Below are 26,798 nucleotides of genomic sequence, written 5' to 3'. Positions count from 1 at the left end.
CTGTTACGGGGAGGGCTGCAACGGAATCAGGCCATCCACACATCTGTGTGCGAAGCCTCTGGGGGTTCAGGTCAGAGCTAGGATGGGAGGGCAAGTTGGGCCCCAGGCCTGCCCATAAAACTGAGTGAAGTGCCAGCTTCACAAAGGAATTATATTCTATTTGTATTGGGAAAGAGGCTAAAGAGAGGCAAAGCCAGAGTCGTGGCCAAGTCTCAGGGTCTGCCTCTAGATCTGGCTAGAGAAGCCCAGCCAGGTGGGTACCCCACCTGCAGAGTCCCGTGGCCCCCAAGGAGGCCCCACCCTGCTGGTGGAATCACCCAGCGTCACTCAAGAGTCCTTCTCCGAGGGATCAGCTGCACTCTTCATGAGAGTTGTTTCAAGCCAAGATCCCAGTTACCCTTGAGAACTCTTGCAAGTAGACTGCTGGCCAGGGTGGCGCCAGGCAGCCCAGACCTCAACAACCCCACGACCTTCTCCTGACCTCTGCATAGGAGCAGGGCCAGCAGAAGCCCTAGATGGAGTCCAGTGGGCAATGTGTTTTGGAAACACAGCTGAGGCACCAAGGACCTGCTTTCTGTGGGCAGCATTGGAATTTAAACAGGCTGGGGCACTGAACTCTTACCAGTCGGAGAAATGTAAGTCCTGGATTTAGGCTCAAAAGCTCAGCTAAACAAGAATCAAACGGAAGAGACCCCAATAACCAGATCATCGAGACCGCAAACTGCCAGCGTGCCACAAACTCATCTGAGCCAACAGCCTGCTAAAACAAACCCAGAAAACAAATGCAACCTTAGATTGCATTAACGGAAGTATAAGAGCCCAAATAAAGCAGGTAAAAATGGGTCAGGCCATATTTGGTGTATTGTGTTCTGTTTTAGGTAGCCCATTTTTAAGACTATAATTACAAACCAGAATATTCTTTAATCAGTAGAATGATATGGTGAGGAGCTTAGAAAGTAACCTTGAAAGAATTTTTAAGGAAATGGCTGTTTAACCTAGAAGAGTCAGGAAGCCAGGAGATTTGACAGCTACCTTCCAATATCCACGGAGTCATATGGAAGAATGCTTGCTCCAACCCGGGTGTGACAGTAAATGCTGAGAAACACACCCCGTCAATAGAAATTGACACGCTTTTTGGAGAATAGCATGGCCTTCCATACCAAGGCCCCTAAAAATCCTCATGCTTTTTGGTCCAGGATTTCTATTGCTAGGAATTTAGCTCAAAGAAGTACTTAGAATGTGGCAAAGATTTTCCTACAATGATGTTTACTGCCATGTTATTTATCATATCGAAAATTTAGAAACAACCTAAGTGTCCAACAGTAAGGAGATGGTCACACACATTGTGATACATCCATGCCACAGACAATTTGGCAACCGTTAAAGATACGTCTTCGAAGACTATTCAGTGCTATGAGAAATGTTCACAATGTCAGGGAAAAGAATGAGCGGGATACAAAACCTATAATGAAATACAATTCTAATTTTGTAAAACACATGCATATTTCTTCCACAAATGGGAAGAAATACACCAAAGCACTAACAGCGCTTATTACTGCGTGTTATATTTATCAGTGATCTTTCTTTCATATCCATTTTGTTATGCTTTTCAAGTTTTCTGCAATGCATATGCATCATCTTTATAATCAGAAAAAGAAGTATTAAAAATATTTGAAGAGCGAGGGTTTCCCTGGCTGTCCAGTGGTCAAGACTCCCCGCTTCCACTGCAGGGGTCTCAGGTTCGATCCCTGCTCAGGGAACTAAAATCCCTCATGCTGCACAGCGTGACACACACCCCTCCCACCCCAAAAATTTGAAGAGCAGTTGTGGGCTGAATAGGTGATACACTCACGTATGAAGCAGCAGCTAGAGCTGCTCAGTACCAGCTTCCCCATGAGGTGGAGGCCTCCTTGTCACCGAGTGTCAGGGATAGGGGGGGAGGTTGAACAAGAGGGCTGCTAAGTGTGCGAACCAATAGGATGAAAAGGGAAAATGACATTTACTGTGGTACTGCTATAGTCAGGATGTTCCAAGTCTGAGATCTACCATCAAAATAACTCCCGTAATGATGTAAAGCTGGTAACAGTTAGAGCTGGGATCTCAATCCAGGACTTCCTGCCTCTTCAGCCCATGTTTGAAAGAGCCTTTTCCCTCTGCAAGAGCCAAGCCTGCTCTAGTCACCTGTTTATATGCCCAGCCTGCATCCTTTCTTGGGATCAAGGAGCAGGTAGGAAATCTTGCAATTTATTACCGAGACTTTTCTCCCATAGATTTGTGAAGTCCTAGGGTGGAGATCTCTCTGGGACAGGAGTTGCTCAGCGAGTAGCTGGAACCCAGCTGGATTCTCAGACTGCAGTGCCCCCCCCATCACCAAGCATCTTGGGGGGCACTCATGTGGATCAAAACTCCAGCTGATGGACTCCCTTTTAAAGTATGTAGAATAGATTCCTTTTCTATCCATGAAGCATGAAGTTACCCTCAGAGGCAATTCATCTAAATGTAAAATATCCTATTTTCTCACCTCACCTTTGCTGCCTTAGTCACCTGAAGCCATTTGGCTAAGGTGTCAAAGAGCACAGAGCCTAGTTCCCTTTCACAGAGGGCAATACTGAGTCTGCTGTCAAAAGTTCTAGACATGAAATCTGGGACAGCGATGTGACTGTCTCCCCTCAAGGCTTTGGACTTCTAGAGGGTTACTTGAGTGAGTTATTTTCATGAGACCTTCAATGGGTCCTAGGAAAAAAAAAACAAGCCACAAATGTAATAGCGCTTAGAACTTTCTGAGCACAGATGCATTCTTGTGTTATCAGCCACTGCTCCTTTCCCTCCCTCCCCCCACCAGCTACACACACACACACACACACACACACAAGTACAAGCACACACACAAACACACACACACACAATCGTCCCCATAAGGGCTCTGAGGGTCATCTAATTCAAGCAGTTCCTGACTCTTGCCAACAGAGCATGGAAAGCAGGGGCTGTTTTCAGGAAAGTCTGGCCCAAATGTGAGAGGGTAATGTTTTCAGGGAAGAGGCCCCACCAGGAACACCCCTTGACCTAAGGGAGGTCAATTACAACCTCCATTTACAGACACCAGTCTATCAAGGGACTCGGTTCTGAGGGTCAATGTCACTTGCATAGTCTGTCAAGAAATAAAATGTCTTCCCATCTCAGAACCAGGGGAATAGGAGTGGGGGAAAGGAGTATCTTGTTTTCTGAGTTCCAAGACTTTAACAGTAGCCTTTAGTTGAAAACAGTATAGCAGCTTCTTAAAAACTAAATAAAGAACTATCATATGACCCAGCAATTCCACACCTGGGTATATACATGAAAAAAATGAAAACACTAATTAGAAAAGATACATGCACCCCAATGTTCATAGCAACACTATTTACAATTGCCAAGATATGGAAGCCACCTAAGAATCCATCAACCGATGAATGGATAAAGAAGATGTGGTATATCTATACAATAGAGCACTACTCAGCCAAGAAAAAAAATGAAATTTTACCATTTGCAACAACATGGATGGACTTGGAAGGTATTGTGCTAAATGAAATAAGTCAGACAGAGAAAGACAAATACTGTTTGATTTCACTTATATGTGGAATCTAAAAAATACAACAAACTAGTGAATATAACAAAAAAGAAGCAGACTCACAGATACAGAGAACAAACTAGTGGTAACAAGTAGGGTGAGGGCAGTGGGGAGGGGCAAGATAGGGGTAGGGGGTTAAAAGATACAAACTATTATGTATAAAATAAGCTACAAGGATACAACACAGGAAATATAGCCAATATTTTATAATAACTGTAAATGGAATATAACCTTTGAAAATTGTGAGTCACTATGTTGTACACCTCTAACTTATATAATATTGAATATCAACTATACTTCAATTAAAAAATAAATAAAAGTAGCCTTTAGTTTTCTTAAGGTAAACTATATTTCCAGATCCTCCTACACCTGAAACATTTTCTAAGAAAAGGCAGTCTTTGACCATGAATACCTACTTAATGAGAATCAGAAATGCCAAATTGGACCATTGCATCCAGCAGGAGAACACTTCACTGCCAACCTCAATAACATCATCTCCAGAGGATATAAATATTCCCCTAGAACAACCAAAGAACCCTAATAGCCCACTATGGGTATCTATCTGTATGACTTGGGGAGCTCATTTGACATCTCTTGATGTCACTCTCCTGCTCTATAAAGTGAGATTGTGGTCACCAAAATTCCTCCCAGTTTTAAATTGTATAATTCGACCCACCTATGAATTTACCTAGACCCAGGGTTAGCAAACTACAGTTGGCGGGTCAAATTCAGCTTGCTGCCTATTTTTGCAAATAAAGTTTTATTAGCACAGAGTCCAGCCCATTTATACCTATTATCTATGGCTACTTTTGGACTACATTGGCAAAGTTGAGTAATTGGGACAGAGTTGCCACAAAGCCAAAAATAATTACTATCTGCTCTTTTACAGAAAAAGTTTGCCAACTCCTGGTCTAGACCATTAGAAACTGAGGTAGTCTGAGTCAGACGATGGGAAACCAGATATTCTGTAGGGAACACACAACAGTACATCCATAGGCTGGGAATCTATTTATGTTTTGAGTCTGTGCCATCTCTTGGGATGGCACAGCAGGCAGCAAACTTATGGAACGTGTTAAGTAGAACTTTCTCGTCGTTGTCCTCAAACCGCTGCTTCTGGGCTTCAGTGAGTGTGCCCTTGGCAGGCTCACCTATCTCCTCCTGCTTCGTTCCCTCCGCTACCCACTGATTCCCATCACATCCCTGATCACCCTTCCTCTTTCCAAACTTCACTGGTTTTTTTTTAAGTCTGTCCTCAAACAGAAGGCTCTCCTTCCCCTTGAGCATTTTAATTGCACTTCTCTGGACCATGTCCAGGTTCATTATGTCTCCCATAAGCCTTGCGGGCTTATGACCAAAACGACACTCTTTCAGGAGCAAACCTTGGCGTCAAGCAAGGAGGGAAGTTTGGGCCATGGGGCTCAGGGGTGGGGGGCCAAGCTCTGTGGCTGGACCTGGATTGGAATCCTGACTCCCAAACCTTCCAGTTATGGGGTCTTCATCAGTAACTGCCAGGCTGCCTCCAGAACCTCTAAGGTGGTTGTAGTCATGGGCTGATGAGACACGGAAGTCAGAGCAGAACCTGCAAGAATGCACACCTGAGATGGAGAGTTGGCTGGAGATGCTGTGCGGATTCCCCTCCTCAGAGAAGTCGGCTGTGATTTCAACTGTATATTTGTACATGTTATGTGTGTGTATATAGATATACAGTTGAAATCATAACTGACTTATCTGAAGATAAGAATCTCTCTCTCTCTCTATATATATATGTATATACATACATCCATATATATATATACACACATACATATATGTATGAACATTTATATAGTTGTATTGATATTGTGTGTATATACATACAGTTGTATAATATATAATACAATATATATATTACCATATATATACATATTTACTTACATATATTTGTACCATATTTTTTAAACTAACAAAATGTTTCCAAGCTGAGCACACTAGGCTCCTTGCAGGCACTCAGCCTCACCCATCTTTCTGCACATCCAGGGGCCAGCGTGGCACATGTGGCATATCAGACTGCCTTGGTGAAGGGACCCCAAAGGCCACAATGCGGCCCAGAAAAATAAATTCCAATAGAATTTAAAGCTATAAATGAGGAGCTATAATTGCTCCATAAATACTGGGGAATTCATGTTTTAAGTGGAACGGCTCTCAGAACCTGAGTGTAAAAAGTTATTTAGCCAACCTTGATTGAACACCGACTACGAGCCAAATCCCTTCAAATAGGACATGTTCTTTGCACCGCTAAGTATTGGTTTACAACTCATTAGCCATTTGACAGGGCAGCTGGGAGCGCAGGGGTGGAAGAGAAATGTAACCCTGGAGGGTCCCGAGCCATTGTCACCTGGAGATAATGCATCTCTGTGATGTGAAGGAAAGCCCGTGAGAACCCATTTCCAGTCACAAGCACTTAGTGGATACCCAGACATTTAGGAAATACAGAATACCTCAACTCTTCGGGTCTCTGACCTTGGTGCCCTGCATCCTGTGAATACAGTTGGACAGATTTTCCTCTGAACTGCTTACCTTGCAAGTGGCTCATTTGTCCCTTCCCTGCTGGGCCACAACAGCAGAGACTGGACTCAAGAGGCCCTTGTCCCTAACCTCAGAGTCGACCATCTCAAACACTGACAGCCAGAGGAAGATTACCTGAGAGCTGAGAGGAGCCCAGACCATCTCCCGCCTCACCTGGATTTGCCCTGGGTAAATCTGAGTGTTTCAAAAAAGCAAAAGAGTTTCCAAAGGCCTCCGCTCAAGGCTCCCATTACCCCCGAGCAGACCGCTATCTCTAATCAGGATCATGCATTAATGACAGAGACAAGTCCTCAGGAAGATGAAAGGCCTTGTATAATTAAAAAGATAAGAGCGGTCCTGGGAGAAGGAAATTGGGATTCAATTAACACGAGCGCTCTGCCCCTACCCTCCCCCGCTATCAAATGTTCCACTGAGAAGTGCCCTCTCTGCTGCCCGAGAGTGAAAGGCTGAAGGGCTCTTATTTATGGCCTGCTTGGAGTGGGGCCTGGGGCCTTCCTCGGCTGGGGAGTTTGTTTACTTAGAGCTCAAGAGGGGAGGGGAAGAGCAACACGAATCCTGAAAAAGGAGGTAACAAGCTGCTTTTGACTCCTTTTCTTTCCTCGTCTCAGCTCCTCTGATCTTCTTGACAGGGGAAGAAAAATACTCAATAGAAGGTCTATTTCCTTCCTCCTTCAGCCTGAGGCTGACACAACAGGCTAAGGGTCACTGCTGAGAAAGCTCTGCGGGGTTATTTGTGTTGGGAAACCAGGCCACTTCCCCCTTTCCGTCTTTCTCAGGTTTCCGTGGAGGCAGAGGGAAGATAAGGTTGGAGACGCAGCTGCTCGAAGGGTCTGTGGGACTGGACATGTGGGGAGACCGGCCTCGGGGAACCCTACTTCTGGGCATCCTCTGAAGAGTTCTAAAGCCAGGAGCGGAGTTCACTGGGGTCTGTGGTCTAAGCTGGGGTTGACAGGGTGGGGACAGCTTAGGGTGATCCAGCACCCTAAGAGCAGCAGCTGACACCAGGTCTGTGGGAGTTGGTCCCAAGGTGCCTTTACTTGCAATTCTTTTACTTCGCAGCCAACTTAGCGGTAAAGGCAGACCTGGGCCCCAGGACCTTACAGAAATATTAGAACATGGCGGTCCACTTGGATGGATGGGCTATGTTTTGAAAACTCTGCTTTGGCTGAAGGTTGGTGAAGCTTCTTTCTGCCTCTCTTTTCAAGGGGCTCATGGAACCCTCCCCACTAGAAGGCATCTCCCAGTCACCCTGCAGGGCCCTCGAGCCTATGTGTCACCAGGCCAATGGGGTCCATGAAGCTAAGGAGGATGGCTTTGAGGAAACCAACCCAGGACATCTGGGACCGAGAAGATAGAGAATAGTAGAACAGCTGGAAGGAGTGGAGAAATTTGCAGACAAAGCAGAATAATCAGGATATTAGATCTTGTTCTCTGCCCGGTTAATCATCTGGAAGCTCTAGTCAAGGTTGTACATTAACCTCACTTGATACACTACAGACACCTCAAGTTCAAGACATTTAAAGCCAGCCTCCACATTTTAACCAACCAATATTTTTTCCTCCCATGTTCCCTATTTCAGCAAATGACTCAATTAGGACTTTCTAAGCCTCAGTTGTTCAATCTACAAAATGGAAGAAACAACGCCGGCTCTGTCTCCTTCAGAGTCGACAGAATCAAGTAGAGAGCCCAGAAACAAACACACTTTGGAAAATATAAAATGCAAGGCAGATTGCCAAAGCTGGAGACCTTGACTCTCCTCTCCCTCAATGTCCACATTGGTCACCTCCTTACTGACTCTCAAAGAAGGGGCTCCGTGTCACATGAAATGAGGATGCAACCGCACTCTGGAAACTGCAGTGGGCTGCACCTGTGAGCGGGTGACAAACCAGTGCAACCCAGCTCCAGAGAACTCCCTCAGGTGCAATGCACATCCATTTCTGCAGAACCTTATTAAAGACTGAAACTGAATTTTTAGTGTGGAACAAGGGGTTGACAATGTAGCAGGAATTCTAAGCTAGATGGGAGAGGAGAATGGTTGCATAACGGGTTTGAAGGAGAGCTATTTGGACCAAGTTATAATGTGAAGACCTTAGAGACAATCAGCCATAATCTCTTTATTTTTCAGGCAAACCGTGTGAACTGAGAGAGGGTGTGGATGTCAGCCTCCAAGATGGTCTCCTGGAATTCATGCCCTTGTGAAGTGCCCTCCCAGGCTGATGGGGGCTGGCCTGTATAACCATTAGGATATTGAGGAAATCACAACTTGTGACTTCTGAACCTAGCTCACAAAGCACATTGTGACTTCTGCCCTGGATCACTCACTCTGGGAAGCCAGCTGCCATGTCATGAGGACACCCAAGGAGTCTTTTGGAGAAGCCCACGTGCTGAGGAATTGCAGCCTCCTTCCAACATCCACATGAGCAAACCATCTTGGAAACAGATTCTCCAGCCCCAGTCAAGCCTTCAGATGAGTGCCGCCCTAGACAATGTCTCTAGAGACCGTGAACCAGAACTTCCCAGTTTTGCCACTCCCAGATTCCTGACCCACGAAAATGTGAGATAACAAATGTTTGTTATTTGAATTCACTAAGTTGTGGGATATCTATACAGCAATAGATAACTAATACAGAGAGTGTATGTTACTTACTTATGTTCTATATTTTCACAATGTATCCAGGTCATTATCTCATTTTATTCTTATACTTACTTGTTCTCTCAAAAGTAGAGAAGCTGAGGCTTGGAGAAGTTAAGTAGCCTTTCCAAGTTTACATTATGCATAGTGGCAGAAACAGGTAAAGAAGCCAAGCATTGCAACTTGTTTTCTCTTTGCACACAATCCAGCTTCTGAAATCACATTATGTAGGCATCTGAATCCTTTGTCATTGTCTAGGGCCTGCTCTGTTTTCTAAGAACTGCTTGCTGCATGCTCTAGGGCACAGGTGGATTAAGGAGTCACCTCAACTTTAGCACAACCTGCTAAACTAGCCTGAGTATTCCCAGCCATCATCTGACAAGCCTCAACTGAGTGCCTGCGTATGACAAGTGTCAAAGAAGCCACATCTACGGATGCATTTCCTAGAGGCACAGTTCAATAGAGAGCCAGGGGGTGAAATAAAAGAGAAAAGAAAAAATAAGAAAGCTATAACATTTGAGCTTGAAATGTCACAGGGAGCCAAGGAAGTTGTCTGATGGATTGCCCTGTCATCTCCAAGCCAAAAGAAAAAAAATTTCAGATCCATCAATGTGTTCCTGCCCTTTTAATCCAAACAATATTTTACAGCATCAGAATGCAAAGATATTATGTTCTTAGACATCCAGCAATGTGTGAGGATTGCCGAGCACTTCACCAGAAAACAGCAAGTGAGAACCACAGGTTGTTCTAATGTCTGCACATCTTCTTGACCCATGTTATATGTAAAAATATACTATAACATACACGAGAGCCTACATGGTGCTGTATGTTCATTTATTCATTTATTCACTCACTCATTCATGGGGAGCCCACTGTCCACGTGACTCTGCCCGAGACAATGAACATGAGGGACACCTGCGTACCTATGCTCCAGCTGCCCAGGTCAGGGACATCTCCTGCCTGCCCTGGACCTGCTCCTCCCTCTGGCTGGCTTCCTGGTCAGTAGGCATGCTCTCCACTGTCTTCTCCTCAGGCTTTTCCCCTACGCTTCTACCATCTGCCCCTTGGATCAAATGTTTGGCTTCTGGGCTCAGGTAATATGGGAACATAGCTTTATTTGCAGGGTAGGTTGAAAAACGCCTAACTTGATATGAAAAGATGACTGGCAGCATGAGGTATATGCTGAAGCTTGGAGAAGGACAAACACTAAAGTACTGGCTTCGTAGCAAAGGCTTCCAAGTGAGGTGCAATTTGATGGGGTATTTGCCAGTCCTGAAACAAGTCCTGCCTTCCCTCATCCCCAGGTCTTAAGTCACACTGCTTCTGCCTCCTCCAAGCAATCCTTCCTGATCCCCTCAGTCAGTGTGATCTTCCCCTTTCTCATCATGTTTTGTTCCTCTATCTCAGTGATCTGCTTTGTATTTTAATTACCCATGTGTGCACCTACCTTTCCCACTAGATTGTGAGTCATCAGTGGGCATGATTGTATCTATATCCCTATACAATAACTAGCACAGCGAAAAATAAATCTTTGTTACAATGACTATCATTATCTACTCCCATTTGACAGATGATGAAATGAAGGCCAGAGAAATGAAATAGATTTCTCAGGATTATACAGAGAAGAAGTGGTAGAACTGGGATTTGAACCCATGTCATCTGACTGCAGAGCCTGTGCTCTTAACATTTTCACAAGACTGGAAGGCATTGCTTGCTAGTGATTCCGTATCTACCCGTCTTCAACTTCTCTGTTTTCTGTGGGAAACCAAGTCAGTAGACAAAAACTCTTTTCTACATCCTTTCAAATGTTTCAGTGTTTCCGCTGAATTTTCTCTTTTGAGGTTTAAATATCCCTTCTCTCAAGTGTTCCATAAAGTGAGCTGTTTCTAGCTCCCTCGCCATCTTGGTCACCCTGCTGAATAAATTTGAGTTTGTAATAATTCTCATAGAAGATGATACTAGAAGTAAACACCATATTGCACATGTGGTTAAACCAGCATGGAGTAAAATGAGATGATGATTCCCTGTTTGAGGTGGAGCAGAAGACAGACACCTGGGCTTAAGGAAAAGCCACTTATAAGGGGACAAGGGTGATACTGAGTCAGAAAAGGAGACAGGAAACCATGAAGTGGTGAAGCGTTCGGGAGGCTACAAGAAGGGTACATTCTAGTAAAAGTTTAAAGTGCTATGAAAACAAAGAGAAGAAGGAGTCTAAAGAGGCAGGAAGATGGCTTGCAATGTGAGATTTTTGCAGAGGGGTTAAGGATGATAAGAACAGAAAAGATGGACAAATCTGCTGGCTTGGGGAGAGCAGTTGGGAAAAAAATGCAGGAGTCATGGAAAGAGCAGGCAATGAGCAGTGTGACTTCATGTTACAAAAGGAAAGGGAGGAAAACAGTGACCGGTGGGAGCAGGGGCAGGCAACAGGGTCACGTAAAACATTGTTTACTTGCCGTGGAGGTGGGGAGAGGGGTGTTTTTCAGTAGAGAGGATGAAGAGGGGAAGATTGAATTTGCTGGAACCAGGGTAAGATGAAGGGAGCAGGCAAGATGAAAGGGGAAAAGAACAATTTGCTAGTAGAGATAGAAATATTGGAAAGTCTGAAGGTGCAGAGAAGGGGGGGTCTGGTAGGAACCCTCACTTCGTGCTTTATGGGGTGCAAAACTTATCCATGTTTATTATCTCATTGAATTGTACACCAATCCTGAGAGGGAGGTATTACTATGTCTGGTTTACATGTAAGACAATGGAGGTTCTTAAAAGGTAAGTGACTTTCCCAAGGTCCAAGATTTTCTGACTTCTAAGCCCTTTTTCTGACCCTATGACTGCAGTCTATTGCTCTGTGTACCAGGGTGTTCAGTAAGGCATGAATCAAGGCCATGTTCTAAAAGGGAAGCAACAGAAGTGGGTTGCTGAGTAGTGTTAGAGGCTAAGGAGAGCTGAGAAGATTGAGCACACAATTGCAGAAAAGGGGTCAATGAGAAATGAATAGGAAATTTGTCTGAAAGCATCAAGAGCATCAAGGTAGTCAGCCTAAGTTTGCACTGGTCCAAAGGAGCCCAGCTCCAGTCTTCTCCTGTTTCCTGAGAAACAATAATCCATCCATTGATTCCTCTGAGCTTAATGAGTACCACTGTGTCAAAGAACCAGTAGGCTACTCAGGGCAGGAGTTTTATGTGGCCAGAGACAGGGTAGATGGCACAAGATATACATGAATCATGACAGTGCCCATATATGGCAGAATGTGACCAAAGAGCGAAGAGTCTTCTTGGACACCCATAGGAAATGGAGGCAATTCCATGGGAGTGGGTAGACTGAGAAGGTTCCTGTGGAGGGTTAAACCCAAACTTTTACACATGCTCAAGCATGGTGGTGAGAGTAGCTACAGAAACTGAGAAACCTTGGTGTTAATGAATGTAGGTGAAGTCAAGTCCTGTTACTCGAAGGGCTGGAAAACGCCTCCAGAAGGCCTGGAAAGGGATTGGAATTATTTCGGTGGAGAATACTTTTCCTCAAGAAGGAGAATTATAAAGCATCAGATATTACTTAAAGTTGATACTAAAGATTCACTAACAGCCACTAAGGAGAGCCTCAGAAACTTGGAATTCTCTTAGGCAACTGCTAAACTCTCTTCCCTCCCAGAATGCTACTCTCAAGGTGCTGCCAGGGTAGGACTCAAGGGGCCAGGAGACCTAGGCTACATCCTGTTTTTGGTTTTTTTTTCTGCCCAGTTCTCTATATCCATCTTCAACAAGTGACTCTGGGAAGAGCCCAGTACTGTGGGCAGAAAGTATGAGGGCAGGCTTGCTGGGGCAGGAGCCCCACAGATGAGGCGAAGTGGCCACACAGAGTCACAGGCCAGGTCCAGCTTCTGTGTCACCGCCAGCTTGCCCTGCAGCCTCTTCCTTCTCCAGTCCAGGTAGCGCCTCTGCAGCCAGCTCGCCTGCCAGGCCAGGAGCAGTCCAGAGGTGAAGGCCACCAACACAGACAGCTGCAGCAGCCTCTCGAGCACGTCCACCATTGGCTGCCAGGCATGCAGTGCCCAGACACATCCTTGAGGTTACTAAAGCCTGGCCAGGATCTCCTGGTGCCATCTTGTCATGTGAACAGGTGTCTAACCAATCTCACCATTGTCCCCCAATCAATATACCCCTGGAGGACCTTGGCCCTCGCTAGAACTTTACAGTAAATGCATGAGGGGGAATCCACTAGAAAATATTTCTGTGTAAAAAAAAAAAAAAAAAAAAAAAAAAAAACAAACAAACTTCAAAAGCTGCTCTCATTTTTGAGAGTGGAGAGAGTTTGTCAGTTGCCAGGAAGAATGCCCACCCCCAGTTCTGCTAGAAATCTGGGCTCAGTTAGTAACAACGCTTTCTGAACCCCAAATTGAACTGTGCAATCTCATCTACAATTGTATCTATGAGGATGATGGGACAACGTGTTTGAAACTGGTTCAGCACATACAGGTAGAGTCTCCATTGTGTAGTAATAAGAGTTCCAATTGGCCAACCTGAGTCTGAGTTCTGGGAACCTCACTTGCTCTGTGAACTTGAGCAAGTCTCAGACTCCCAGAGTCAACTTCCAACCTCAGAGCGCCTCGTGGTGTTACAAGAATAAAACAGACCAATCTGCTGAAATGGCCAAATGATATATTATTGTTATTATGTTGCCAATAAATAGTAAGAAAGTCTTTAAGTTAGACTCCAGAGCCTAGAGTTTAAACATTTGATGATGACTTGACTATCGCTGCATGACATTTTTCCTCATCTGCCATTCTCAGCTCAGTAACACATAGCAAGTCTCCTTCTGCCAAGTATCCTCAATCATTTTTAGCAGCGAAACTTCACAAACTCATTCCCTCTAAAATGAGTCTGGAACTAAATCAGGAGGTTTGAGGAAGAGCGCTTTGTGAACTAAAACTGATAATTCATTTGGGAGACTACGTCTTATTTTCATGTAGGGTACTTCTAAGATTTGACTCACTTTGGACTGGAGCTATTAGAAAATATCCATATGGCCTTAGTTTGGGAGTGCTACCAAAGCACATCCTCTGGGACCATTCTGACGCCAGGCACTTTCACATCCTTTAAAATACACAGTTTAATCCAATCCTCAGTGAAACTTCTAGGGTTGAAATAAGTATTCCCATTTAACAGACAAGGAGGCTGAGGCTCAGAAAAAATTAAGAATGTACCCAAAGTCATACAAATAACTATCAGGGCTGGAATTTTAACTCTTTTCTTCAAGTCCCATATTCTTTTCACTATACCACCCTTGTAAAGAAAAGTCTCAGTGAACCAAATGATTTATTTGGGGCTCCTTCCCATAGCATATTGACTCAAGAGCTTCACTGAGTCTTCTAGTCCATCAGCAGGGCTGAGATAGACAAAGTATCCAGTGAAATAGACTACAGAACCCAGAGACAGACCTGCATGTGGACGGACACCACTTCATATAGAACACAACTGGTGTTGCAGATCAACAAGGAGAGAATAGACAGTTCAACAAATCTTGCTGGGACAACTGGTAAACCATAAAGAAAAACTAAGTTTTAATCTACCTCACAGCATATATAAAATCAATTTAAGATAGCTTAATATCTGTGGAGAGTAAAATTTAAAGCTTCAGAAGAAACTGTGGGGGAATATCTTTATGACCTCAGGAGATGAAATACTTTTATCTGAAAACACAATATAAAAAATAAAGCTCATAAAGAAAAGATTGTTAACTTTGACTAAGTTGAAATTAAGAACGTGGGTTCATCAAAATACACTATAAAGAAAATAAAAAGACAAGCCACAAAACTGGGAGAAAATATTTGCAACACATAATCAACAACAGATTTTCAGAACAGAACTTTTGCAAATCAGTGAGGAAAAGACAAACAATTTGACAAAAATAGTCAAAAGAAATCATGAATAATCATTTTACAGAAGAGGAAACGCAAGTCGCCAATAAACATACAAAACTTCACTCAACCTCACTGGTAATCAGGAAAATTAAAATTCAAACAACAATGAGAAGCAATTTTGCACCCCAAAATTTAAAAGTCTGATAATACCAAGTGTTGGTGGAAAAAGTGAAGCAAGCAAACTCTTATTACTCGTGGGAGTGTACCCTGATACAGCCACATCGGAAAAAAATACAGCATCATCCATTACATTGGAAGATATGCATTCCCTGTGACCCTGGAGTTGTACTCTTGGCTATATACCACAAAAAGCACTTGGCCCTTGCAACAAGAGACAGTGAAAAGAATGTCCATGGCAGCGTTACTGTAATAGAAAAATATACTGGAAACACATCAGCCAAGCAAATGTTCATTAACAGGAAGATGGATGAATACCTTTTGACATAGTCCTGCACTGCAATAGCATACAGCCATGAAAAGAAAGTACAGATGCCAACATCAACACACAGGAACCTCACAAACGTCTACTGACCAAAATGAGAACGAACTCAGCTGCACAAGAATATACATATTGCATCATACCACTTATATAAAATTCAAAAATATGAAATATTAAGCAATCTATTGTTTGGAATACATAGATTCAGGGCCAACTACAAAGAAAAGTAAAAGGAATAATGAACCCAGAATTTAAGATACTGGTCTCCCCTGCTGGGAGAAAGGGGTCTGGGATCTCCAATGGTTCCACAGGTGATGTTCTAACTCTCAAGCTGTGTGATGTTTATATTGGTGTTCATCATGCAAGTCTTTCCACCTTATATATTCTATACAGGCTATATTGTGAGTATGAGTTTGGTGGAGGACCCAGACAAGGAACATTAATATTTATAATTCAGAGTGGATAACCATCTAGTGCTCTGGACACACCTCAACCCAGTACCAACACTAAGTTCTTCTTATTGAAGTCTATGCAGCCAGCGCCTGGCACATAGTTCATTACAGATGCATAATGATAACTTGATAAGGGAGTAAACGGTAGAGGATTGATTAGATGGATGGGTGGGTGGACAGACGGAAGACTGAATGAAGTGGCCAGCTCAGGGCCTAAATAACATGAAGGTATTTAATAGAAGCTCGAGGGCAAATGGGAGAAAGCAGCAGGAAGCTAAATAAGACTTGAGAACTGCAACTAGAACTTTCTTTCTCTCACCTCTTGAATGCACACAATAAGATAAAATTAGAATCATCTAATTTAACATAAGCCTAATTGAATCCCTGTTTATTAAATGGAAAGAAGACTGACTGTTAATTCTACACAGTCCTCTCGCCACTACCCCACCCTCGCTAGTCGGCTTGGAGAATTGCCTTTTCTTTCTCAACTCACTCGCGCTTTGCCCTGATCCCTGTTCAGTCTTTCAAACGCACTTTGATTATGGACATTCTTTACTAATTTGCAAGCGTGATGCCCTTCTGGGCTGTAGGCTTGATGAAGGGAAGTGTGTCCTATTCATCTGTTAATCCTGCACCTATTACAGCACTTGACAGATCACATGTTGGACACATACTTCTTTTGAAATGAACAGATCCTGATATGCGTTAAAAGCAGTGAATCTAAGTCAATGACTCCAAAATTCAGGTATTAATAGATTAACAGAGTAGGGATCTCAAAATCAGAAGGAAGGGTAAAAATACAAAGTAGACTCTAGGCTGATTATGGCTAGTATGTAAAAAAGCAATTTAAACCAAGCCCTGAAGTCTTGCTGAGTCCTCTACAAACCAAGCAAATCTGATGCACATAATACACCTAGCCTGGGCCACACACAGCCCAGGGGATAAAGTGGTTCCATAAAGTTTGGGCTGAGATATCTTTAGAAGGTTGAATAAAAGCCAGCTTTGTGAAAATACAGCATTTGAAATGAAAATTCTTTCGGGTATTGATCCCTGGAAAACACATTAGGGTGCCCTGGAAAAAAAAAACAGGCAGGTGACAAGGCCAGGAAGACGTGCAGAAATACAGCGAGGTGAGTGAGGCAGGTGGAAAGTCATGCACAGAGAAGTGTGAACCTTGGATGGAATTAATCACACCTCTAACCGCTCAGGCCACTGTCTGCATTGATCCTATAGTAATTCTGGTACAATAGCCAAAACTCAGTTGAAATTCTTCTAGCAGACACTGCTGGAAACTCCTCTTTGAAAAATCTATCCAAGTTGCTTTATTTTGTTTATACACTAAATGCTTCTTTGCATCCAAATGTAAAGGCAGAACTCAAGGAAGAGATAGGTTAGAGCTCATAATTGGATCTGATGATTACTTCCTTCTTCCTTTCGGGACTATTTTCAAATATTGGTAGCTTAGCCTGATTGGTGAAAGGTGTTATTGTTCAGATACTGGATGACATGCCTCACAACAGCAAACAGGGCGGTTACAACTTGTTGACCAGTTGACTACTCACTACGTGCAGGCACTATCTTAATCCGTGAACGTGCATTATCCTTGTAACAGTCATAATAGTGCCCTCAGGTCGGGATTATTACCCCGTTTTCTATATGAGAAAACTGAGTCTTGAGAGATAAAGTAGACTGAGCAGCAGTTTGTCTCCAGGGCCATCTAATTTAATCTCCTTCCAGCTGATATTCATAAAAAGACATCTCTAAGGAACACTGGGCTCTCTACAAGTATTGTCAGATATTTCTACCCACTTTGAGGGCAAAAAACAACCACCATTAAATCATGGGAAACTTGTGGGCAGGAATCAGCACAGAACTGGGTATCATGAAACTCAATACATCTACTGACTGAATTTTGTTTGGAGACCACGTGGAGCATCAGAGCTTTGAGAATGTCAGCCGATGAGAACTTCCCATTGTCAGTGGTCCTTCTTCTTTCCTTTTCCTCTTTTCTCCCTTCCTCCCTTTTCCTTCCTTTCTGTCCTGCCTGCCTTCCATTAAATGAGTATTTTCAAGCACCTACTATGTATAAGCTTTGCACTTGAGGTGGGATACAGAGATAAAGTAACATGGACCCCACACTCGGGTACCTTGAAGAATAGACATGGGAACACACCACAGCACAATGAGAGAGAGGCTACACAAACTCCAGAAGCAGAGTCAGGTTCATCTCCTTCTCTTCGTGTTCAACCAGTAGAGTACAGGGCCATGCTTCCAAATGGGAGAAGACCTGGCACGTGAAGGCAGGTCTGCAAATGAACCAAACCACACATTACGTACAGGAAGGACAGTGCAATCACATGAAGGAAGGGCCATCTGCCAGGGATGGAGGGAAAGAGGGGACAGGAGAGAGAAATAATTTTCCTGAGCCCTAGGAAGAGGGGAAATCAGCAAAATTCCTTCCTGACCAGTCACACACTCACTCCCACTCTCAACCCTTCCGTCTCCCAAGGAGGACTTTGCCTTCTCTCCATACTTAATCTTGTAAATAAGAATGGGGAATGTAAATTTCATCAACACGGAAGAGCAGGACAGATCTGGAGCCCACGTGGCAAGTGGAGGGGGAAGGTCAATTCCAATATTTGTTTTTTATTATTATTATTATTTCGAGGACAGGGAGAAAAGGCAGAAATATTTCCAAAATGTCAACACTATTAAGGAAATCGGAACACCTTAATCCAGTTAAATGTCAGCTAGAGCCAGGCGTGGGTTTTCAGGAGGGGAGAATGAGAAAGTAAGGAGGGGCAGAGGGAATTAATGCCAGATTCCACATAATCTATCAAAGTTTCTTTCTTTTCTTAATATATTAAATATTAAATGCTTCTTTGCATCCGAGTGAGAGAGGAGAGAGGAAGGGCCCAGTGTGGAACTCATAAATGCCTAGATAATTGGTTTTGAGGGTTTTTTTCTTCTGTCTTTCTTTCTTCTTGGCGGATTCTCAATTTCCCTATAAAAGAGAAAATTCATTTCCAGCCGCTAATGTAATGTCAGCGTGCTGTTTACTAAGCATGGATGATGTATAGGGGACACTACTTTCAGAGGACTACTTAATGATGCATAGAATTAAATCCTGAACTCCTCAGCTGAGCCTCCTCCCTCCCTCCTGGTTCCCAGGCTCCCAGTGCATGCTGGGAGAAGCAGGATTGGCCTAACCTGCCTCCCTGGTCGCTAGAATTCTGGGGTCTCTGACGCGGAAGCTTGAAAATAGCCCCTTAGCCTCAGCAGACACATTTGCCCCTGGCATAGCCTGGGATGACCTCCTGGGCAGAAAGAAACTGATGGACAAGGGGAAAGATGGCTGCTCAGTGCTGGGGAGATAGAAGAAGGGCGTTAATGGGAGGCACTGGTTGGGGGGTGAGGGGGATGCGGGGGATGGGAGGGCAGAGGGCAGGGTGAAGTTGGAGAGCGTTGGGAGGGAGAGGGCTGACCAGGAAGAGCTGGAGGTGGAGCTTCTCTGAGCTCACCCTCTGCCCTCTGGAAACTGCAGCATTCGGATGTCTAGGAAAATAGATGTGGGCAGTTCAGCTGCATCCCTGGGGGCCTACGAGGCGATCATTGCCAGAGCAGCACCTTAGTTCTTCTCCTGCACCAGCAGCTCATGCTGCTTTCACAGCGGGGCTGGGCAGCCTGAGGGGCGGCACCCCACAGTGGGACAACCCAGCTTCCTTCCCTGTGGAAGTGACCCAGCCATGCCACCTAAGAAACCGCTGGTGGGCCGGCATGGCCACCTGGAAACTGGGAGAGAAGGTAGGAAGGTAGACGAAGGGGCTGGTGGTGAGCTGAGGGTAGTTGGGGAAATGCACATCTAAGTGTGACAGTGTGAGGAGGGGGTAAACCCAGTCCGCTCTGCACCTCCTCCAGGGCTGCTCTGGCCCCCTCCATCCTACTGAGGCTGGTCCCCCTTCTCCCCCTGGGTAAGACGGGTGGCCTCATTTTCTTTGTCCTCCTGGGCATTTGATGTCACTGACCACTTCTTCTTTCTGGAAGCCCTCTACTCCTCTGGCATCCTTGACACTGCTCCACTTCTGACAGCTCATTGCCTGTATCCCTCATGTGTGTCTTTTTCCCCTCCCGTCTACACACCTTAGACTTTCTATGGGCACTTTCTTGGGAGCTCACTCCTTCTCTGTGTGTTTTCACTCCCTATACAGGTTCCTGCCTTTCATAACTCCAAACTGCTATCTCTAGTCTGACCACACTCCTGGGCTCCCAGGACACATTGGCAACCACTTCTAAGCACCTCAGTATAAGTGCCCAGCTCTTGGGGCACATTCAGTTTCATCCCTACAGTCAGCCGCCCTTCCCCCACCCCATTTCTGCCCATGCATATGCCATTCTTCCAAGCTCTCAGATCAGAAAACTTAGAGTCATCATTGTCTCGTCTCTCATTTATCAGTTTTGAAATGTCCCCTGGATTCACTCTTTCCTATTCATCCCCTGACCCAGCATCACCCTGATCTAGCTCTTATGCCTGGACTCCTGCCGAGGTCCCCCAGGTTTTACCTGCCCCCAACCCTGAACTCTGAGGCCAGACTCATCTTCACAAAACAACATTTCCACTTAGTCATTTGACAGAGGCTGGTCACCACCTACTCAATTGTGTCCAGACTACACAGCACCGAGCAGACCCCACCTGAAAGAAGAATCAGCCCTGGGGGAACAGCACCATGTACCAGGCAAAACTGGGAGGAGACCCCAGGCTCCAGCCGCCCTGTGGAAGAGTGATTGAAGAAACTGAGAGTTTCCAAACTGGAAGAAGGGAGGCTAAACATTTGAGCTTAATCTGAAAATCCTCAAGGAGAATCAGAAGCTGATTGACACAGAGGGACATGTCTGGAACCAGAGGACACAAGAGGTCATGAGCTAGGACTTCCCTGGTGGTCCAATGGTTAAGACTCTGTGCTTCCAATTCAGGGGGCACTGAATTGAGCCCTGGCTGGAGACCTAGGATCCTGCATGCCACGTGGTAGAGAGAAAGAAAGAAAGAAAGAAAGAAAGAAAGAAAGAAAGAAAGAAAGAAAGAAAGAAAGAAAGAAAGAAAGAAAGAAAGAAAGAACGGAAGAAAGGAAGGAAGGAAGGAAGGAAGGAAGGAAAGAAGGAAGGAAGAAGAAAGGGGGAGAGAGAGAGAGAGAGAGAAAGAGAGAAGGAAAGAAAGAAAAAGAAAGAAAGAAAGAAAGAAAGAAAGGGAAAGGAAGAAAAGAAATCATGAGCTAGATTTTAGAAGACCTTTCCAACAGTCAGAGACATCTAAGGATGAAATTGTCTGCTCCTGTCTCTATATATGTTTCAACAAAGATTGATGATCACAGGTAGGGTTATCATAAAAGAGACCCATGTGTGGGATTAGCAAGGTAGGAAGAGTTTTTCTTGAAGGCTTTAAAAAGTTCCTCCTCACCCAGAGGTTCTAGACTATTCTGCCTGACTTCAAGGTCCTCCTTTGCCTGACCTCATGTCTGTATCCATCTTCTTTCCAAGTATGTGTCCAGACAGGCTAGATTCTGCACTGTCCACACCATGCTCAATGCATCTCTTCGCCCATGTGGCTTCTGGAGTGAAGAATGGCCTCTTGTTGATTCTTCAAACCCACTCAGTCTTCTCTGCTCTCTCCCACCCTTGACTCACAGCCATTCAACCACATGATCTCATACTGTACTCCTTCCTCTTACCCTCAAATTTTTCTAAGTGTGAATCCCTCGTGACCTGATGATCTGATCATGATGCTTCTTTTGCACTTCCACAGTATTTAACACAGACCCTGGTGCACACTGACCATTAATAAATATTTGATCAGTTACTTGATTAACCACTAGTATATACACGATATCATTGCCCACCTTGAGTTTGGCTCTGTCAGCCTTGCCAGCCCAAAAACTGTCCTTGAAAGAAAGATCCTGTGTGTGGCTTTCTATCACATACTGAATAAAATGCCAGTTCCTCAGCATGATACTCAGAGCCCATCACACCCCGATCATCAGCTACCTTTTCAAAATGTTTCTTAAACCCTCAAAACCAATCCACATGCTTTGCTCTGGCCATGACAAACTCTCACTGTTCCCCCTGCCTGATATATACCCTTTCCATCTTTGTTCATCTGGAAAATTCCTATTCACTCCTCAAAAGGCAACTCAGAAATCACCCTCTCTGTGAAGCTTTTCCTGATGACTTCTAAGGCGGCTATTTCACCCCCTCCTCTGTGCTCCCATGACACTTTGGGCAGGACTCCATTATATCACTCAACATATTTTATTATAGTTAATTGTGTACACATCTGCCTTCCCCACCGTGTGATGTGCTTGCCCTTCAAGGGCAAGGATAATGTCTTACCCATCTCTCATCCTTCTAGTATCCAGCAGAGTGTAAGGTATATAGTAAGTATTTAATTAGTAGGAAAGGGGATAGGAAAGGGAGGGATGGAGGAAGGGATACAGGAAGGAAGGAAAAGAGGAAAAATCATGGGCAGTGAGGGTATTATGACAAGAAACTGATGAGGGACATATGCATGGCCTGCAAGTAGTAAGTGACGAAGAAGAAGGCACTCTGTGAGACTTCATGGGTCTTAGACAGGGATCTTTGCCTTATCTTAGGAACATCCACTCTGGAACATGGTTACAGCTTCCTTGCATTATAGGTCATGCTGATTGAAGCAAAAATCTCCCTCGCTTCTGGGACCCTGAGGTCCTCTTCTGTATAAGAGAGAAGAGAGTATTTCCATGAAGGCTGGAGATCTTGAGTGATGGGATAACTTGGTACAGGGACTTGGGAGAGTGTGTTGCCCGGCATTGTGATTTATTAAGCCCATGGGTAGAGAAGGTGATCCTGGGCCTCACAGTGGTGTCAGGATAAGTCAGAGTAACTCTCCTTGGTGCCAGTTCTCAGCAGAGTTGGTCCTCAGGAAAGCTCTGACCCTGGGCCATCTGCCTAGTCAATGCTGTTAGCTGGAATAACAGAGTCTCCCAGTTAAGCCAGAGCAGAGACTCTGGTACAATCTGGTAGATAGACTTGAGAAATATATCTCTCCCAAGAATCCCTCTGGATCCTTGCTTATAGCAGAGCTGAGATGGTTCCCAGAAAAATCTTGAACTGAGTCTGTAGGAGTCTGTATATAAACAGACATGTCTGATGAGCTCTTGGGTGGTTCCCCCTGGAAGCCCATTTGTAGGAAGGAATGACAGGGACCTCGTAAGATAATTCACCATTAGGAAGAACATCTTTCAAAGCAAGCCAGACTCAATAGCAGCACCAAGGATTAGAGGGTCATGGTATTGTGTGCAGCATGAGTTACTTCAGGAACTTGTCCCAACTAAGCTACCTTGAGGACACAAGGGAAAAAATAGCTCTGTGTGCCTATAAATTGAAAGAGGTGTTTCAGTAAATTTTGATTCTTTGGGGGTATAGGCAACCCTGCTTGGAGATTTCCCCCAACTGAGCACAGAGGGTACAATGTTCTCACTTCCTAAGAGCATTAGTGGTTGAGCAGTGGCTTCGGATGACAGAGCCCCCAGTGGTGGCATTTCTGGGAAGAGCAAAGGCTCTTGCTGACCAGTGGAGATGACAGACCAAAATAACAGAAGCCAGCACCATAGCAGCCCAAACTAAAATGCCTACAGACACTACCCCTTGGGTAGTACAAAAATGTTTGAGAGAAGGAAAAGATTGCATGGAGAAGTGGGTGTCAAAGTTAGCAAGCTCCAAAATTATTATTAAGGTGTCATCACCTGAACCCACAGACAGGTGAGAGTCAAGACATTGAGAACTGACATTCTCAATGAGAAATTGAGACTCTCTTTAGTTGTTGTAGTTGTCATTGTCATTCTAACATTTTTTTTTGTTTGTTTAAACACAGAGGGTGATCGTGCAGGCCAGGAGAGGAGAAAATAAAATAACACTGGCAGATTCAAGTCATGACACCCACAGCCGTGTTGTTGTCTAAGTTCAGGCTCTGTGTGAGGGACATCCACCCCCTAAAGGCGAAAGGTTCCAATTGGGAGACTTGGCTTCAGCCCTGAGAGTCAAGTATACTGAGGATGAGTTGGTGAGAGTGGGAGGCAGAGCTCAAAGTCTGCCTCAAGGATGTCTGAACTGTTCTTCCTTCCTGGAAGGCCCCTCAGCATCAACAGAAAGAGATTTCAAAGGGTCTCGAAGAAGGCAGACCCCTTGTCATTGGTTAGTCCAGCCAAGAACTCTGCTTGGCACCAATTTTGTATGTATGAGTGTCTGTTCCTATGGCCTGGGCACAGCCAGTATTTCTTTGTCTTTGTGCTATTTCTGGAACCCTTGACTTTTCACCATCAAATATGAGTTCCTTCGGATTATGTCTTCTAGATTTTGCCTTTTAACGTACTGACCTTTGTAGAATATCCTGATTTCTCTCCCTTCTCATCTCCTTCACAATCCAACCCACCTCCGTTTCCAGGCCTTCGGTCTTAAAAAAATGGACTGGCCCAAGGAGGACGTGAAGACCATACAAAATCTGCCCATCCAATTGTTCAGCATTCCTCTCCTCCAAGTCGTTGGGTCACCAATGCCTCCAAACCTGGCCCTGGACTCGGCCCCGTCTCTTTCCTCAGCCCCACTGCTTCCTGCTCATCTCAGACTCCAATATTCTGGGTTCTGTAAACTCTTCTGGGTTGAAATGTTAATGGCTAATATGAGTAAATGGGTTACATTTTCCTGGGGCCTTTTGAAGTCACCAAGGCAGGAGAGTTCCACTCAAATTCTTCACTAGGAGGTACTTGAGACATGCATATTTCAGTTCTGAGGAAAGTACCATGACCAAGCTGCTGGGAGATCTGTGCCCCTGAAAGACACACCCCACCTACTCCATGCCTCTTGTGTTATGTCCTGATCAGTCTCAGGTTTGGGTCAGTGTCTCAGCCTCACGGCTCCTGGGGTTTCCCCACATCATTGCGGCCAGTCACCACCCCCAGAGGACTTTGTCTCCAATCCATAGTGTCTGGTTGTTCTGGTTACATCAACGAGGAAAGAAACTTACTTACTTGGAAATTCCCTGGCAGTCCAGTGGTTAAGACTCTGCGCTTCCACTGCAGGAGGCATGGGTTCGAGCCCTGGTCAGGGAATTAAGATCCCACATGCCAAGCAGAGAGGCGAAAAAAAAAAAAAAAAAAGAAAGAACTTATGTACCCCTGCACCTCTCTCTCTCTCTCTCTCTGTCATAAGCCCTCATTCATGCTTACCTGCCTCAAAAATAGTTCCATGGATTTTTTTCAAAGTTAAAAGTAGAAAGACTTTAAAGACCCCATCTGGGGGCTATGATGAAATAAGGGACATTTCATCCCTCTGGATAACTTTTGAGATGGTTATAAATGACTAAAATTAGAAATTTGGGATGGAAAAAATTTCCCAGCTGTTAGTCTCAAAGCCAAGAGTAGAAACAGACCCTTCACAAAGGGAGAGGGCAGGGAGGACTACAGGGGGGGCACTGAGAAAAGTGAGGAGTAGAATAAATGTTTCTGGACTAGGAAATGAGACCTGGGGATGGGAAACACTACTCCAAACCCTCCTCAGGCTATAAAGACTCACTTACACGCCCTCCCACAATGGCACTTCCCACACAACATGTGTAAACAACAGAAGGGGCTCCAGTTAGCTGGGCCATGAGCAGGGGAGGAAGGAGGGTGTGGATCAGTCTGAACTCCAAGGATCTCAGTCCAAAGTCTGATGAAGCATCCCTCTCCCAGGTTGGGATTTGGGAAAAGTGTGCCTCAGTTTCCCCATTTGTAAACAATAGTAATCAAAGCTAACAGCCACTGAGACTTCTCGATATGACAGACACTGCAAAGTTCTTTACATGCATTCACTGACTTACTCCTCACAACAACCCCACGAGGTGGGTCCTATTATAGATCCCATTATACAGATGAAAAACTAAGGCTTGGAGAGATTAAGTAGGCAGCCAGAGGTATACAGTGCACCTGCGATTCAAACCCGAGTCTGCCTATCTTTCTACACTGCTTGTCTGGAGGCTCGTAGCGTAGCCCTTGCATCTCATTATTCCCTGGGGCTAGAGACATCACCCTGGACCTTCTCCCCTCCATGGTTCATTCTCCTAATCATCAGACTAGAGCAGAAAGAGGGTGAGTGAGTTCCCTTAAGTTGGTCAACTAGAAAGTTAGCCAATGCCAACAACCCACACACATGGACAACTCTTCTGGTTTGTAAAGTTTTCTTATATGTGTTCTCTTTTGGCTGTCACAATAACTAAATCTATAAACAGAGGTATGTTGCCTTGCCTATAGAATGAGCATAAAATCACTTGCCTTGCAGGGCTGGTACAAAGATGAGACAATTATGGGAAAGCCCCTGGAACAGAGTCAGGCACAGAATTTGCTCTTTCAACAAACGTTGAGGTCTTTTCCAACTCTCTCCAAAGACTTCCTCTCTGGAAACTAGCATGTCTTGGCATCCTGTGTCTCTTCTCTGGGCTACCTTTCTCCTTTCCCCTTTCTGCTCCTCCCGCCCCACCTCAAATGCCCCTTAACTGCAAGTCCTAAATGGATTTACAATGTGATACTGTGTTTTAGGGCAAGAATCTAAAAGAAGACCCAGGTTTCAAATGGGTAAGGGCTCAGGTCACTGAGGGGAGAAAAGGCACATGGCACTGAGAGATGGACAGGTGAGTGCACACAAGTCAGTTGGACATGAGTAGCATGCAAGTACACATGTATACACACACACACACCAGTAGGGGCCTGGCTAGAACACACCTCTGGCAGTAGTGATCTCAGCAAATGAGCCCCTGCTTACTCTAGAAAAGAGCTGCTCAGGCAATGTGGTATCCAGGAAACACTCCTTTTTCAGGGCATATGTCAAATATATATAATCATATATTATTGTTTATGTGGCCAAGTGTGTGTGAGGACCAGTCCCCTCTGCTGCCCCTGAGGTACCTCCATAGTCCCTTAGGGCTCCACGGAATATACTTTGAAAAACACAGCCTTAAACCAGAGAAGGAAGAAATGTAGAGTTTTGAAGTTGGAGACAGAGGGACCATGGTTGACCTTCAGATCACATGATGTGCGCGGTTGTCAATATGGCTTTGGAGGGGTGGGTTGCCTGGGTCTTTAGTAACTTGGTGGAGTCCCTGCACCAGTGTTTGGCTGTCACATCCACATTCCTTG

The 26,798-nt window shown here is 44.7% G+C and overlaps 1 pseudogene across 1 annotated transcript; it reads right to left on the bottom strand.

Moving 5' to 3' along the window:
• Nucleotides 1-792: 792 nt before the first annotated feature.
• LOC309643819 (mitoregulin pseudogene) lies at nt 793-20,626 on the bottom strand (annotated as a pseudogene). The gene has a single exon. The product of its transcript is annotated as a mitoregulin pseudogene (transcript).
• Between the last annotated feature and the right edge of the window lie 6,172 nt (nt 20,627-26,798).

This window comes from Balaenoptera physalus (assembly GCF_965194825.1).
Source record: "Balaenoptera physalus genome assembly, chromosome: 15".
Lineage (NCBI taxonomy): Eukaryota > Metazoa > Chordata > Mammalia > Artiodactyla > Balaenopteridae > Balaenoptera > Balaenoptera physalus.
Note: the sequence above shows the minus strand (reverse complement) of the source record. Positions and strands in the feature narration are given on the sequence as shown.